This window comes from Caretta caretta, chromosome 14, assembly GCF_965140235.1.
Source record: "Caretta caretta isolate rCarCar2 chromosome 14, rCarCar1.hap1, whole genome shotgun sequence".
NCBI classification, from domain to species: domain Eukaryota; kingdom Metazoa; phylum Chordata; order Testudines; family Cheloniidae; genus Caretta; species Caretta caretta.
This window is the reverse complement of record NC_134219.1, coordinates 23,370,761-23,384,598: the sequence shown is the minus strand read 5'-3', so window position 1 is coordinate 23,384,598 and position 13,838 is coordinate 23,370,761. Positions and strand designations below refer to the sequence as shown.

At 47.5% G+C, this 13,838-nt stretch overlaps 1 protein-coding gene across 2 annotated transcripts in view; it reads right to left on the bottom strand.

The window, feature by feature from the left end:
• Window positions 1–13,020, bottom strand: part of PIK3R5 (phosphoinositide-3-kinase regulatory subunit 5) — a 97,336-nt gene extending 84,316 nt beyond the window's left edge. Inside the window, exon 1 of one of the 2 annotated variants that reach the window (XM_075119367.1) lies at window positions 12,863–13,020. The gene's annotated coding sequence lies outside the window, so the exon portion shown is untranslated. The remainder of the gene's footprint in view (window positions 1–12,862) is intronic. The other variant, XM_048817471.2, reaches the window with a different exon arrangement.
• Between the last annotated feature and the right edge of the window lie 818 nt (window positions 13,021–13,838).

Below are 13,838 nucleotides of genomic sequence, written 5' to 3'. Positions count from 1 at the left end.
TGAGATTTCACAGAGAGCAGGTCTAGCTTTAGATGCCAGCAGCAAGAACATAAGAACAGCCATACTGGATCAGACCAAAGGTCTCTCTAGCCTAGTGTCCTGTCTTCCGACAGTGGCCAGTGCCAGGTGCCCCAGAGGAAATGAACAGAACAGGTAATCATCAAGTGATCCACCCCCTGTCGCCCACTCCCAGCTTCTGGCAAACAGAGGCTAGGGACACCACCCCTGCCCATCCTGGCTAACAGCCATTGATGGACCTATCCTCCTTGAATTTATCTAGTTCTTTTTTTAACCCAGTTATAGTCTTGGCCTTCACAACATCCTCTGGCAAAGAGTTCCCCAGGCTGACTGTCCGTTGTGTGAAGAAATACTTCCTTTTGTTTGTTTTAAACCTGCTGCCTATTAATTTCATTTGGTGACCCCTAGTTCTTGTGTTATAAGAAGGAGTAAATAACACTTCCTTACTTACTTTCTCCATACCAGTCATGATTTTATAGACCTCTATCATATCCCCCCTTAGTCGTCTCTTTTCCAAGCTGAAAAGTCCGTCTTATTAATCTCCCCTCATACAAAAGCCATTCCATACCCCTAATCATTTTTGTTGCCCTTTTCTGACCCTTTTCCAATAGATCTTTTTTGAGATGGGGCGACTACATCTGCATGCAGTCTTTGGGGAATCAACACAATGTGGTACTGACAGGACAGAACTGTTTGCAGAATGGTTGGAAAGGAGATGTGCAAACTATCACTTCCTCCAGGCTTATTTTTAAAACATCTTTCTTGGTATTAGCACTGTCACAGGGCAAGCTCTATTTTTGTTTTTGATGTACAGAAAGATAGGGGGGAATTCCACTCCCAACCCCTCTAAAATGATGAAGGAGGATTTTGATCATGCTGAGAAAGAATGATGCTAATTTTGCCCCACCAAGTCATCTCCAGCACAGACTGCAACAAATCTGTACTTTGCCCACCAGACCAAATCCTCCTCCAAGACTCTCCTCCGCGTAAACTATCCCACATAGAAGCATAGAAATGTTGGTCTGGAAGGAACCTGGAGGGGTCATCTTGTCCAGCAGTTCTCAACCGGGGGTCCACAGCCCCCAGCTGGTTTCAGGAAGAAAAATCAGAGCCCTGAACCCCCTGAGGCTCCTCTGCAAGGCCCTGGAGCTTTTAAAGCATGTTGGGGGGGGGGCCACAGGGAGAAAAAAAAGATGGAGAACCCCTGCTCTAGTCTGTCCATCTGCACTGAGGCAAGAACATGTAAACCTAGAGCATCCCTGACAGGTGCTTGTCCAGCCTGTTCTTAAAAACCTCCAGTGATGGGGGTTCCACAGCCTCCCTCAGAGCCTATTCCAGAGCTTAGCTACCCTTAGAGATAGACAGTTTTTCCTAATATTTAACCAAAATCTTCCTTGCTGCAGATTAAACCCATTACTTCTTCTCCTACCTTCTGTGGACATGGAGAACATCATCCTCTTTATAACAGCCCAGAACATATCTGAAGACTTATCAGGTTCCCTTCTCAGTCTTCTTTTCTCCAGACTAAACATGCCCAGTTGTTTTAACTTTTCCTCAGATGTCAGGGTTTCTAAACCTTTTATCATTTTTTGTTGCTCTCCCCTGGACTCTCTTCAATTTGTCCTCATCTTTCCTAAAGTGTGTGCCCAATCCTGGATACAGTACTCCACCTAAGCCCTCACTAGTGTCAAGAGGAGAGGGACAATTACCTCCCATGTCTTACATACGACACGCCTATTAATATACCCCAGAACATTAGCTTTTTTCGCAACTGCATCATACCATAATACATTTGTGATCCACTATAACCTCCAGATCCTCTTCAGCAGTGCTACTCCGTCCAGCCAGTTATTCCCTATTTTGTATTTGGGGACTTGATTTTTCCTTCCTATATGTAGTTCTTTGCACTTCCTAAAAGTAGTACTTTGCATTTGTCTTTACTGAATTTCTTCTTGTTCATTTCAAACCAACTCTCCAATATATCCAGCCTGTTTTGAGTCCTAATCTTGTCCTCCAAAGAGCTTCCAACCTCTCCCAGCTTGGTGTCATCCATACATTTTATAAGTGGAAATGAAAATATTGAGCCCAAGACTGACCCCTGTTGGACCTCACAAGATACATCCTCCCTGTTTGACAGCAAGCTATTGATAACTACTCCTCAAGTAAGTTTTTTTTTCCAACTAGTGTTGCTCCCACATTACAGTAATTTCATCTAGATCACATTTCCCTTGTTTGCTTATGAGAATGTCATGTGGGACTGTGTCAAAAGCCTTACTAAAAATCAAGATATGTCACATGCAGAGCAGTCTTCAAATGGGAGACGCACTCACTGTTTATAAAAACAAAAACCCATGCATCTTGTCAGAAAGCAGCTAAATGCAGAATGGACATATGTTTTTCTCCCCAGCTCTGTATTCGAGTTATCATTTCTAGGAAAAAGGTATTCCCTCCCATGTTACTTTATTAGAGGATTCCTTCCAACTGTTACAAGTGTCAAAAATTTAGGGCAGTCAGAAAAAGACATCTCAGCTCTTTAGATTGATTCATAGCATAGACATAACATTCTAACATCTTAATAAGGAGATCTATTAGTCTCTGAAATAAGTTCCCAAAGGAAACTATGGAAGCCCTATTGCTCAAGAAATTTAAAAACTATGACCTAACAGGTCTCATCTACGGTTACTTAAAAGCTACCACTATATGCTGGGAATTCTTCTTTCTGAAGTGCAGCTCAACTCTGAAAATTAACTTTCTAAAAACAACATCATGGTGCTCCTTGTTTCTCATTGCCCAGTAATTCTAGATCAACTGTGCTCAATTTACAAATCAAAAGATGTTTTAACGGTCAGTCCTGCAGATTAAGCCTAGGATCGGAGATTCAAGCTGATTTCTTCCTTTCTCAAGCATCTTCACTAGTAATAAAAAGTCACATAGTATAAGATGTGTCCTTGGCAACACCTGTCCTCACAAAGATTGCTCTCAGTAATACCTGAGCAGTCCCACTGCCTTTTATGGAGTTGCACAGATATAACTGAACTCAGTAACCATCCTGCTGAACACAATCCAGTTCACTCCTCCATTGCAGTGTGTGATATGCCAGGCTAACTGGGGAGGGCGGCAGCTTGTTTTCCTCACAGCAGAAATGACTCCAAACACAAACACGTATCTGACTCGATGATTACATAAAGGTCAGTACATAGTCACTTTTCAGAGAGAAAATGCACATGTTCCTGGCATCAATTACAAAAAAAGAAACCCACCTCAGCCTTTATCATAACAGTGAAGCTTAGTTTCATTTGGTATGATACTCTCAACTACAACTTCAGTATCAAGCCTGAGGAAGATTTAACTTGAGATAGCGGTGGGGTTTGATAGTTTCACTTGTAGGATTGAGCATTCCGTCACTGGCACGCAATGGAAACTCCACCATTGCTATTCACAGGGCAGAGGAAAGGGAAGAATTGTTAAGGAAGTTATAAAGCACCCTGATCGAATTGGCCCTGTCAACACTGGTTCTCCACTTGTGAGGTAACTCACTTCTCTTCATGTGCCAGTATATTTATGTCTGCATCTGTAATTTTCACTCCATGCATCTGAAGAAGTGGGGTTTTTACCCACAAAAGCTTATGCTCAAATAAATCTGTTAGTCTTTAAGGTGCCACGAGACTCCTTGTTGTTTTTGTGGATACAGGCTAACACGGCTACCCCCTGATATAAAGCACCTGGACACTTTTGTAAAACCTAGCTTCTTATCCTGCTAAAGCAACACTCCCTAACCTGGGGAGCATGAGCAGCGGGGATGGGGAACACTGCAGGACCCTGAGCCTGCCCCAGACCTACTGGGAAAATGTTTAAAAAGTGACCCAAACCCATTCATGAAGTCTAAATCCAGAAGCACTACCCATAGAGTCTAAGGGACCACTGCAACCATCTAGCCTGAGCTCCTGTTTAAACACAGGCAACAGACCTTCTCTGAAATAACTCTTGTTCGAACTAGAGCCTATCTTGAAGGCACAAGACAATACCTGGCATTTGAAAAGGCTTGTCGGGGATTTGAACCCAGAACCACTCTCAAATACTGGGTAAGAATTATATGCCTATACCAACAAGCTACTCATTGGTGGTAGGTGAAGCTTCCCCTAGGGAAGGCTAGCTCCCTGCCCCACCTCTTCCAACCTCATCTCTACCCCTGTCCCCTCCCCACTTGCCATGTCCCACCAAGAGACCCCCGCACTTGCCTGGTCCCTCCTCACCCCCCCAGCCACCGTGAGACCCCTCTCCCACCCACCTCCTCATTCCCCCACCAGGCACCCCCATCCACCACTGGCTCGCTGCGTCCCCCTTCACACACCCTGCCCCAACGGGGGAAAGGAGGAATGCAGCGGTGATCTCTGGGCAGGAGGGGTGGTGTAGTGGAGGAAAAGTTACCAGGCAGGCAGGCAGCAGAAGCGGGCCCTGGGGGACTTGTGGAAGGGGCAGAGCAGGGAGGGGAAGAGGCGTGGCCACACGGCCCAGGTGTCTGGCGGTGGTTGCACGAGGGAAGGCTTAGCCTTCCCTGTCCTATTATAACCCACTGCCCATGAAGCTACTTCCCATGATGGCCTCAAAACATCCAGCCCAGAAGCAGCTCCCCTGGGGGACAGGCTCAGAAAGCAAGCTCCCCTGGATCAAGCTTTGCTTCCCTGCACTTGTGGCACTGTGCCCAGCCACATGCCCAAGTTCTGCCCAGCCTCAAGGAGTCATGAATGGATACCCACAGCAGCCACAAAGGAAAGATAAAAGGAGAGGGCAGAAGAAAGGACACATGGCAACAGCTCCACCAGGACAGAGCATTAAGGGAAAACCAGAGTTTTAACATGTGAAAGGTACATGTGGGTGGTCCCATCATGTAGGTTTGTACCAGGAATAAGTGAATACAGTGATACTGCAATACCATGTAATCATCCCCCTCCCATTATCTCACTGCTCCACTGGCCATCCAGCTTCATTTCTCTCTCCAAAGTGCTCCTGTCTTAAAAGCCCCAGAGATTTGCACATAAAAGATAACATGGTAAGTCATTTCCCTTCCTGCCAATTGGCTGTACTGTTTGCACCTCGAGACCCAGTTGAGATCAGGGCCCCATTGTGCTGGGTGCTGTACATATGTATAATAAGAGACATTCCCTGTCCCAAAGAGACTACAGTCTAAAAGGACAAGACAGACAAGGAGGTCAGATGGTAAAAAATAGAGGACGGTTAAATGACTTGCCCAACATCACATAGTGGGGTGGGGAATAGAACCCATGTCTCCCATGTGCCAGTGCTCTACCCACTACTCTGCATTGCCTCTTTTTGGTGAATTCCGTATACGAATATGGAGTGATGACTTTGCCCAATAGAGTTATTTTTAAAAACTAGCTTACACATGCAATTTGTGTCTGCTTAAGTTTTCTAGTGGTGAAACAAAGACACTGCAGGACAGAAGGGTCAGGAAAAAACCCCAGCCCTAATGTTCCTGAATGTTGTTTTTTAACTCCTAAGGTACTAAACAGATTTGCTTGAAACGGAATAGAAAACCAAAAAAACAAACAAAAAACAAATTAAATCTTTACCCTAAGGCCCTGTTTCTAAAACTCCCTTTGCGTAAACATTTCCCACTGAGAGGGAGCCCTAATTGGTAATACGGACACTGTTTCAGCTGCTGACCTCATTGTTCTCAATCATTTAGATTTGCTCCTAGCAAGGTTAAACTGAGTGGTACTGAAAGCCATGTCAAAAGCCGAAACCTCATCTATGCTAGGGTTCCTATCACTACTGACCTTTGGCTAAGCCACTGTTAGCAACGGTGAGACATTTTTCAGAAGTTCCCCCAGCACAGAGTAAAAGTGTGATTCTGATCCACATTTGTTTTCATGGCTCACAAAGGGGTTTAAACCCAATTTATCCTGCAAAACTGCATGCAACTGCAACTATGGATCTGACAGCAACATCTCTCCAGGCTGCAGCTGAAGACCACTCCACCTTCTGACCTGGAGCTGGGCTAGGGTTAGCATGGTCTTGCTAATTTCTAAAGATGGGATGGGTTTTAATGTCCAACATCCATCCAGTTACCCACCCATGCAAGCCAGTTCCACAATATCAAAAGAATCAAGGAATTCTCTGTGTCTCACCTTCAGCATTCTCTGGAACAAGAGAATACAAGAATAAAAGGAGTCTACACAAGCCCAGGTCTGCTTTCTTGGATTGTACATTATCATAATACAAGGAGCAGCTAGGGAATGAAACATATTTATCCACCAAAGCTCCAGTCCTGCAATGTCTTCTAGACGAGCAGATCCCAGCACACACCTGAAGAGAGGAAGGATGTCCCAGGGTGCTAGGACTTGCCAGACCTGGGTTCAGTTCCCTCTTCTGTTACAGGCTTCCTGCGTGACCTGGCCAAGCCACTTCGGTTCTGTCTCCACTGCAGCCAGAGGTGTGACTGCAGCACATGTAGACATACCCAGGCTACCTTTGATCTAGCTAGCTCAAGTAACAACAGCAGTGAAGCTGTAGCAACATGAGCCAGCTGCTTGAGTACACACCCAGAGTCCTGGATGGGCTTATGCAGCCCATGCGGCCGCAGCTTCCTTGCTATGGTCAGTGGAGCTAGCTAGAGCCAAGCTGGCTCAGGTACACGCACGCGTGCTGCAGTCACACCTCTGATTGCAGCATAGAGATACCCTTAAGTCTCTCTTTTGCCAAAGTCCCTCATCTGTACAGTGGGGATAACAGCATTTCCCTATCTCACAGGGGTGATGGGAGGCTGAATAGGCTCACTAAATAGTTCACTGTAGGGGAGGAATTTTAGGGACTGCGATGTTACCTATTTTTGCAGTCACCACCAGCACTCCCAAAACTTTTATAAAAGGTACTTTATTTAAAGGGTTACCACCTACTCCAAACTGATATCAATAGTTAGTGAGCCCACGATCTTCTACTAAAAAAAAAACTCAGCCAGAGCTGCCGTGTGTCTGAGTAACTGGGCCCCGCATGCTGTGTTCAACGAGTTATTTGGAGCCCACTGTGCCCCTGTGATTTCTTCAGACTACTGTTTCTTTTGCCTTTCACCCAGCAACAATAGCGACCCAGACTGGATCCACCTTAAAATGAATTTAACCTGGTAGAGAATCTCCTATGGACTCTCGAGTGTCTCAGCAGCAATTTAAGCCCGATCTTTCAACTGGATCTACGTGGCCAGTCCCAAAGAGAGCCCTACATAATGTCTAGAGCATTCTGTGCGGGGTCCATTTGCACAGATCCAATGCAGGATGGCAGCCTCCTTGTGTTAAAAAGGCAAGATTTATAGTGCTATAATATGTTCAATCAGAATTGCAGTCCTATCTTAACCCAAGAACTGCAACTTCATTACCTAAATAGATCATGCTCCCTCTTGTATTAAGGAGCTCAGTCTTCCTCAGTTCACACTGAGCCATTATTTGCCAAGTTTAGCAACACAAAGGCACTGCTAGTGAAGAAACACATGTGCAGGTTCACTTATACAGATTGCCAGAAACAATGAGAAAAGGGAAATGCCACCTGAAAGGATGAGAACTTGTTTGTGGCATAGCCTCTGACTCAAGGATATGGTTTAAATAGACACACCATCAGTGGCTGAAGGAATAGGTTAAGGGATGTACAAACTCTTCAAGATACCAGTTAGAAAGAAAGAACTTTGGGAGAAGCATGTTTGATCAAAAAATAAAAATTAAAAAAAAGATACGGAAAACTGGAAGAAAGTTACATCCTTCCTAACACAAGGACAGCTGAGAACTGTGTCAAACAGACAGCAGCATTTCAACAGAGCTTTCCCTCTGTGGATCTACAGTGAGGATAGCCTATTAGTAGTTAGCCAAGTAACATATGCCGTTTTCCTATTTAACTCAAAAATATGACATATGCCCTCGTTAGTGGCAAAAATACACGTGTTCTGCTTTTACCCCTTGTTCCCCTGCAGAACCAGCACAACTGGGAAAGAAAGACCATGCTGGAGTTTATTCCTTCTTGTGCATAAATTGATCATCCCTGTAACTGGAGCATAGCTAACCAATTAGTTACAGGTGTGCATGCAATGCAAACAGTGAGGTTGCCCAACTGCCCCAGAGAAGAATTTGAATCTTTATTACAGGTCATGAGGCATGAAAGGCAGAACCCAGCTTAACTCTCAGATTCTGGGAGAGATTTCAGGGCTGTCATTTAGATAAGCCACCTTTCTTGAAAATGTAGCACACTGGGCACAAAAACAATCAAGACACAAACATGACCATCCATTTTTTACAAAACCACTTTTCACAGGGGTACTGCATCAATTTCACACATGAAAGCTCCAGCTACAGTTCTCATAAATATATTTTAAAAGTCAGCCATGCTTTTGCCTGTCGAATCTCTATGGGGAGATCATTGAGAGATGGTGATATTAATGATAGGGATCATCTTACTGCAAATGTAAGCTGCCTTTTAAATGGCAAAGCCTGAAATCAAAGACTAACAACCTAGGAGTTCATGTAGTCCAAAAAACATGTGTTATAACCACTACTTGGCAAACAGGACACAATTAGTAGGAAAACAAAGTGTTTATCTGCAAGCTTCCAAAAGGGTATTAGAAACAATGAAGAGGAAATACAAAATTAACACTACAGAGGCGCAATTGGCAGCACCCTGCAAGAGCCTGTTCTTCCCCATGAGGCTCCCTATTCAGTAGCTTTCATTAAGAAAATTGCATCTCGGAAGCATTCCTGCCAGCGTCCTTATTTCCTAATGAAGGCTTGCCAAAGAACTGTGTCTTTTAGCTACTGCACAGCGTACGTTCCATGTTCATCGCTTGCTAGCTGCTCAAATCTTTGCAATTAAAACACCAGAGGAGTCCCATGGAAGCATCATTAGGGAGACAAGTTCTCATGCTGGGTTAATTGGCAGCCAAAGACAAGATCATCAACACACAAAAGCCCCCTTTTGGTGTCTATAACGGGAAGTGAGTTTGGAAACTGCATTTGCTCTCCTCCCCAGGAGGACAATAAAAATGGATTTTTCCCCACCAACTAGGCCCGTGACCAGGAGAGGGAAGGTCGTGTCCACCCTACTGGGACACCTCACAGAGGGGGCAACAGCACAGCACGATGATGACACCAAGCTGCCCGTGCAACAGCCCTTGTGTATCTTTAAGCATTTCACTATTGCGTGGCGTGCACAGTACGCAAGGCAAGAATGCTGCTAACTACCGCCCATTCACCTGAGCAGCAGCTCAGTGCGCAATGCAGAAGCATACTGACCAAAAACACACAGCAGCAACTGTGTGCAGCCCTGCAGCAACCATGAAGTGCATGTTATTTGGTGTGGTTTCAGGAAGTAGCTAGTACAGCAGCCTGGGGATTCTAGAGCTAACTCATCACACTTTCGTACACTTAAGAGCCCCAGGCCCAGCCCCCTCAGTCACTGGGCTAGTAAAGGATGTCAGGGCTGCAAAGAGAGTTTTCTCAGTTCCTGGATGGGGAAGGAGCGCTGCACATCAAGCTAAGAGTGGCATTGATGGACTCTGTTCGGCAATGGAAGATCACCACCATCCAGGGCCTCCTGAGGAAGGGGAGAGGTAATCTTCTTTAAGAGAGAAGAAAAAGCAGGAGATCAGCAACTGTATCAATGAGCAGTACTATTTACCAGAACCATCAGGACGAAATGTCCAACCCTGAAATCTCCCCAGCTAAACAGCTCTATAAACCACACAACTGGGCATCAAAGTTTCAGCTAGCGATGAAAAACACACATCAACCCGTGGAGCTAAGCCAGTGGGGGAGCCCCTGTTTCTAAAGGAACCTGATACAATCCTCACACCTATTCCAGATAATGGAAAAACAGAGCTCTGAAGCATTTGAAGAGGACCAGAGCTTAAAAGTCAACAGAATTTACACTGCTCCAGGCACACACTTGAAAATGCTCTTGCAGGGCTTGCCCCAATATGCCTTGCACATCGTCCCACGTCTGGGCATCCACTTGAAAGTTTACAAGGAAAACCCCAAGATATAAATTATTCACCCCACACATTAGGGGCAGGTAAATGTCCACTTTATTAAATAAATATAGAAGTTGAAACCTAGCCCCACTTGATCTGTGGCTGTACCATACAAACGCTGCAAGCACTCCTGTCACTGAGCTGACACAATGACAAAGATGACCCAGTCTTGTCTACGCTAGTGTCCACAGTGTTTCTTCCACTAGCGGAGCTACACCGGTGGTGCAATTACAGCTACAGAGTTTGCTCGTTTATTCAAAGCCGCAAGCACTCCGCTGCACTTGTTAAAGCCAGGCTCTTCTGAGAGCAGAGTGTGGTAATTTTCCTCTGACGCTTTCATCTAGATTCAGTTCTTCTTTTTCATCACATAACATGAATTTTTATTTATAAAGTTAAGTAGAAGAAGCCACAACATAGTTTCGTTTTGCTTCTGTCCCTGCCTCCCATGTAGCCTCTCTCTTTGGTTGCTTGCTAAGAACTTCAGGACCCTGCTCCAACGTGTTTGCTGTCCCCTCCCATCACATCAGGGATGTCCAAACTCTGCCCAACTGACAGGCTGCGCTGGCATCTCACCAGGAGCCCAAAGGCTGCATCAAGTTTACATGAAGTGACGCAGATAGCAGCTGCCTTCATCTTTAATTCACAGGCACAATCCATGGAGGCTGCGTAGCCAGGCATACAAAGGGGCCTGAACACTTGGACCAAGATAGAGCATTGCACGCTTGGACCTGTTGTGATTCCACACCACTTCTCCTCCGTCATAAAGAGCAGGGCACCTATGGATTGTATAGCACAGATCCAGGAGCTATACTTATCCAGCTGGCTGTAATTTGAGCACTCCTGGGCAAGGGGGGATGGAGGGGAGAGGGGCTTCTGCCCAGCAGGGAGGGGAGTCTAGGGGGCTTCAGCCCCATAGGAGGCACCTGTCAGGGCTCGTGGCTTCAGAAGCTCTGAGCCCTGGCAGGTGTGCCCAGCTCTCAAACTTCTGAAGATTATCATATGTGGCTCGGAAGGCGCCAAATATAAATCTCCTTTATATTTTTACCTTTTATCCTCCTCCCTTCCAAATTTCTCATTACAAACTCTGATCTGAAATTCACACATCTGCTTCGTGCTCTGGAATTGTTAGTATTCAAATTTCTGCACCAGTTTTCAGAGCCACCTCAGTATTACTATAAAAAAGTGAAAGACTGAAATAGTGTCTTTTCTCCCCAAAATGTTTTTTATGGCATTTTTCATTTTCCTAAATAGAAGCTTGCAGAATATACAAACATATTATTTAAAAAACTCACTACTGAACAATAACACTGTTGCTGCTTAGCACTACCAGAGATACCATGACACAGCAATGCAGGCAACCCCAACTTTCATCTCTTGCTGTTGCACCATGACTGCTGGTAGTGACAGTGGGACACAGTGCTACAGACAATCAGCCAGTGAAGCTGAACAAGTGCTAGTAATAGTGTGCAATTTGAACAAACATGCTAGTGCAGATAACGCCTGAGAGGTTGTTTCTGTATATCTCGTACGCTGCAGCTAGTTCAATCAACTGAGTCTTTTCCCTCCTTTATAACATCTGCATTAAGCCTTTCTCGGAGGTGGTCAGGACAAGCGAGAGCAAAACGGGCACCAGCCTGGATCCAAGCTCCAGCCAGTTGCAGCTGCATGGCAAAATGATCCTTGCGGTGAAGTTTAACTAGGGACGGGAGATTGACGCACAAAAGGAGAGTGGCTCATTGGTCTCCATTCGACTGGGGGAATTCCTGCCGCAGAGAAAGGTGAAGGGACGGTGCCCAGATTTACACTAGATTGGATGAAGCTCCTCAGGGAACAATCCCAAACTGAGAGCCACGTGCATGTAAAAGACCTGGTGGGTCTTGTCTGCTTCTAGATTCTATGTTCCTAGGAGTATGATTTACTCCTGTGTCCATCTGGGCAGAGTCCAAAACCACATTCCATTCCCTATGTGGCGTTTTTTGATGGATTCTGTCTCCACGTTAGTGCCTACCCCCATCTCCTCTCAATCCCTGCTGCTTCGGAGGGGAAGGCGGCTCCCCTCTCACAAATCACACATGGATTAGGACTGATCAAAAGCATGTGGTCCCAAATCCTCTCCAGTTATTTCCAGGACTCCAGGCCTGGGAGAGCCAGTGCATTCAATCCTGCCATAACAGGCCACTGTTTAACATCCTCCTGCAGTGGGGGGAGCAGGTCACTGCTTGCTCTCCCACCTGGGGCAGCAGAGACAGAGGCTCAAAAATCCAGCCACTGCAATGACAGGCTGGAGAGCCCCTGGAATTTCCCCGCCCGCCGGCAGGGCTGAGCTGGGACATCCCCCCCAAACCGGGTCCCACACCTGGGATGGCCCACAAACAGCCCAGGAACTTTTCACACCCACCCAGGCTCCGGTAGAAAAACAAGCTTCAGAAATGACTCACCTCTGTATCGCACCACCCGGGGCCTTTCCCCATCGCTCCTGTCAACAGGCGAGACCTCACCCAGCCCTGGAGTCAGACCCCACCCCACGCACGGCGCCCTCGGCCCGGCTGCAGGGTGCTAACAGGCTCGGGGGTGGGCAGCACCCATCCGCATCCGGGCTGAGGGGAAATGCCCGGGCAGGGGCAGCTGCTGCCTCCCCGCTCGGGGCCCCCCTCCCCCGGGTCCCGCCGCCCTGCCGGGACACCAGCCCCACCGATGCCCCAGCCGCCCCCCTGCAGCCCGGCTCGGCCAGCCGGGCTCCGCTCGCCCCCCGGCGTCCAGCCCCAGCCGGGCTCCGCTCACCCCCCGGCGTCCAGCCCCAGCCGGGCTCCGCTCGCCCACCTGCAGGGCAGCTCCCGCCGGGGCTCACTGCCCATCCTGGGTCCCGCGGCAGCGCTACAGCCCGCGGCGCCGGGCTGGGTCTCCGCAGCGAGCCGCTTCCATGGCCGGGATGGAGCCGAGGCAACGTAGCCGCCGCTGGGCTGCACCAGCGAGGGACCGGGACGCGCTGGGCGGGGGCGGGCCGCGGGCGGGGCGGGGCTGAGCGGCTGCCTCTGCCTCTGCCCTGCAGCGCAGCCGAGCCCGGACCGGCACTGCATGGCACGGGGCGTCAAGGAGCCAGCGCTGGGGAGAGAGAACACCCGTGTCTGTCTGTCCCCAGCCACATCTGTCCTCATACACACCGCTCTGTCTGTCTGTCCCCAGACCCATCTACCCCCATACACGCTGCTCCTTCTGTCTGTCCCCATACACATCTATCCTCATACACACCGCTTTGTCTGTCTGTCCCCAGACACCTCTAGCTACCTGTCCTCATACACACCACTCTGTCTGTCCACACACACATCTGTCTGTCCTCATACACACAGCTCTGTCTGTCCTTCCCCATACACATCTATCCTCATACACACAGCTCCTTCTGTCTGTCCCCAGACACCTCTTGCTGTCTATCCTCATACACACCACTCTGTCTGTCCACACACACATCTGTCTGTCCTCATACACACAGCTCTGTCTGTCCTTCCCCATACACATCTATCCTCATACACACAGCTCCTTCTGTCTGTCCCCAGACACCTCTTGCTGTCTATCCTCATACACACCACTCTGTCTGTCCACACACACATCTGTCTGTCCTCATACACACAGCTCTGTCTGTCCGTCCCCATACACCCCGCTCTGTCTTCTGTCCACACACACATCTGTTTATCCCCATACACACCACTCTGTCTGTCCTCATACTTTATCTAATTGTTCATATACACATCTGTGTGTCCCCATACGCATCTATCTGTCCTGTCTGTTTGTCTATCCCATA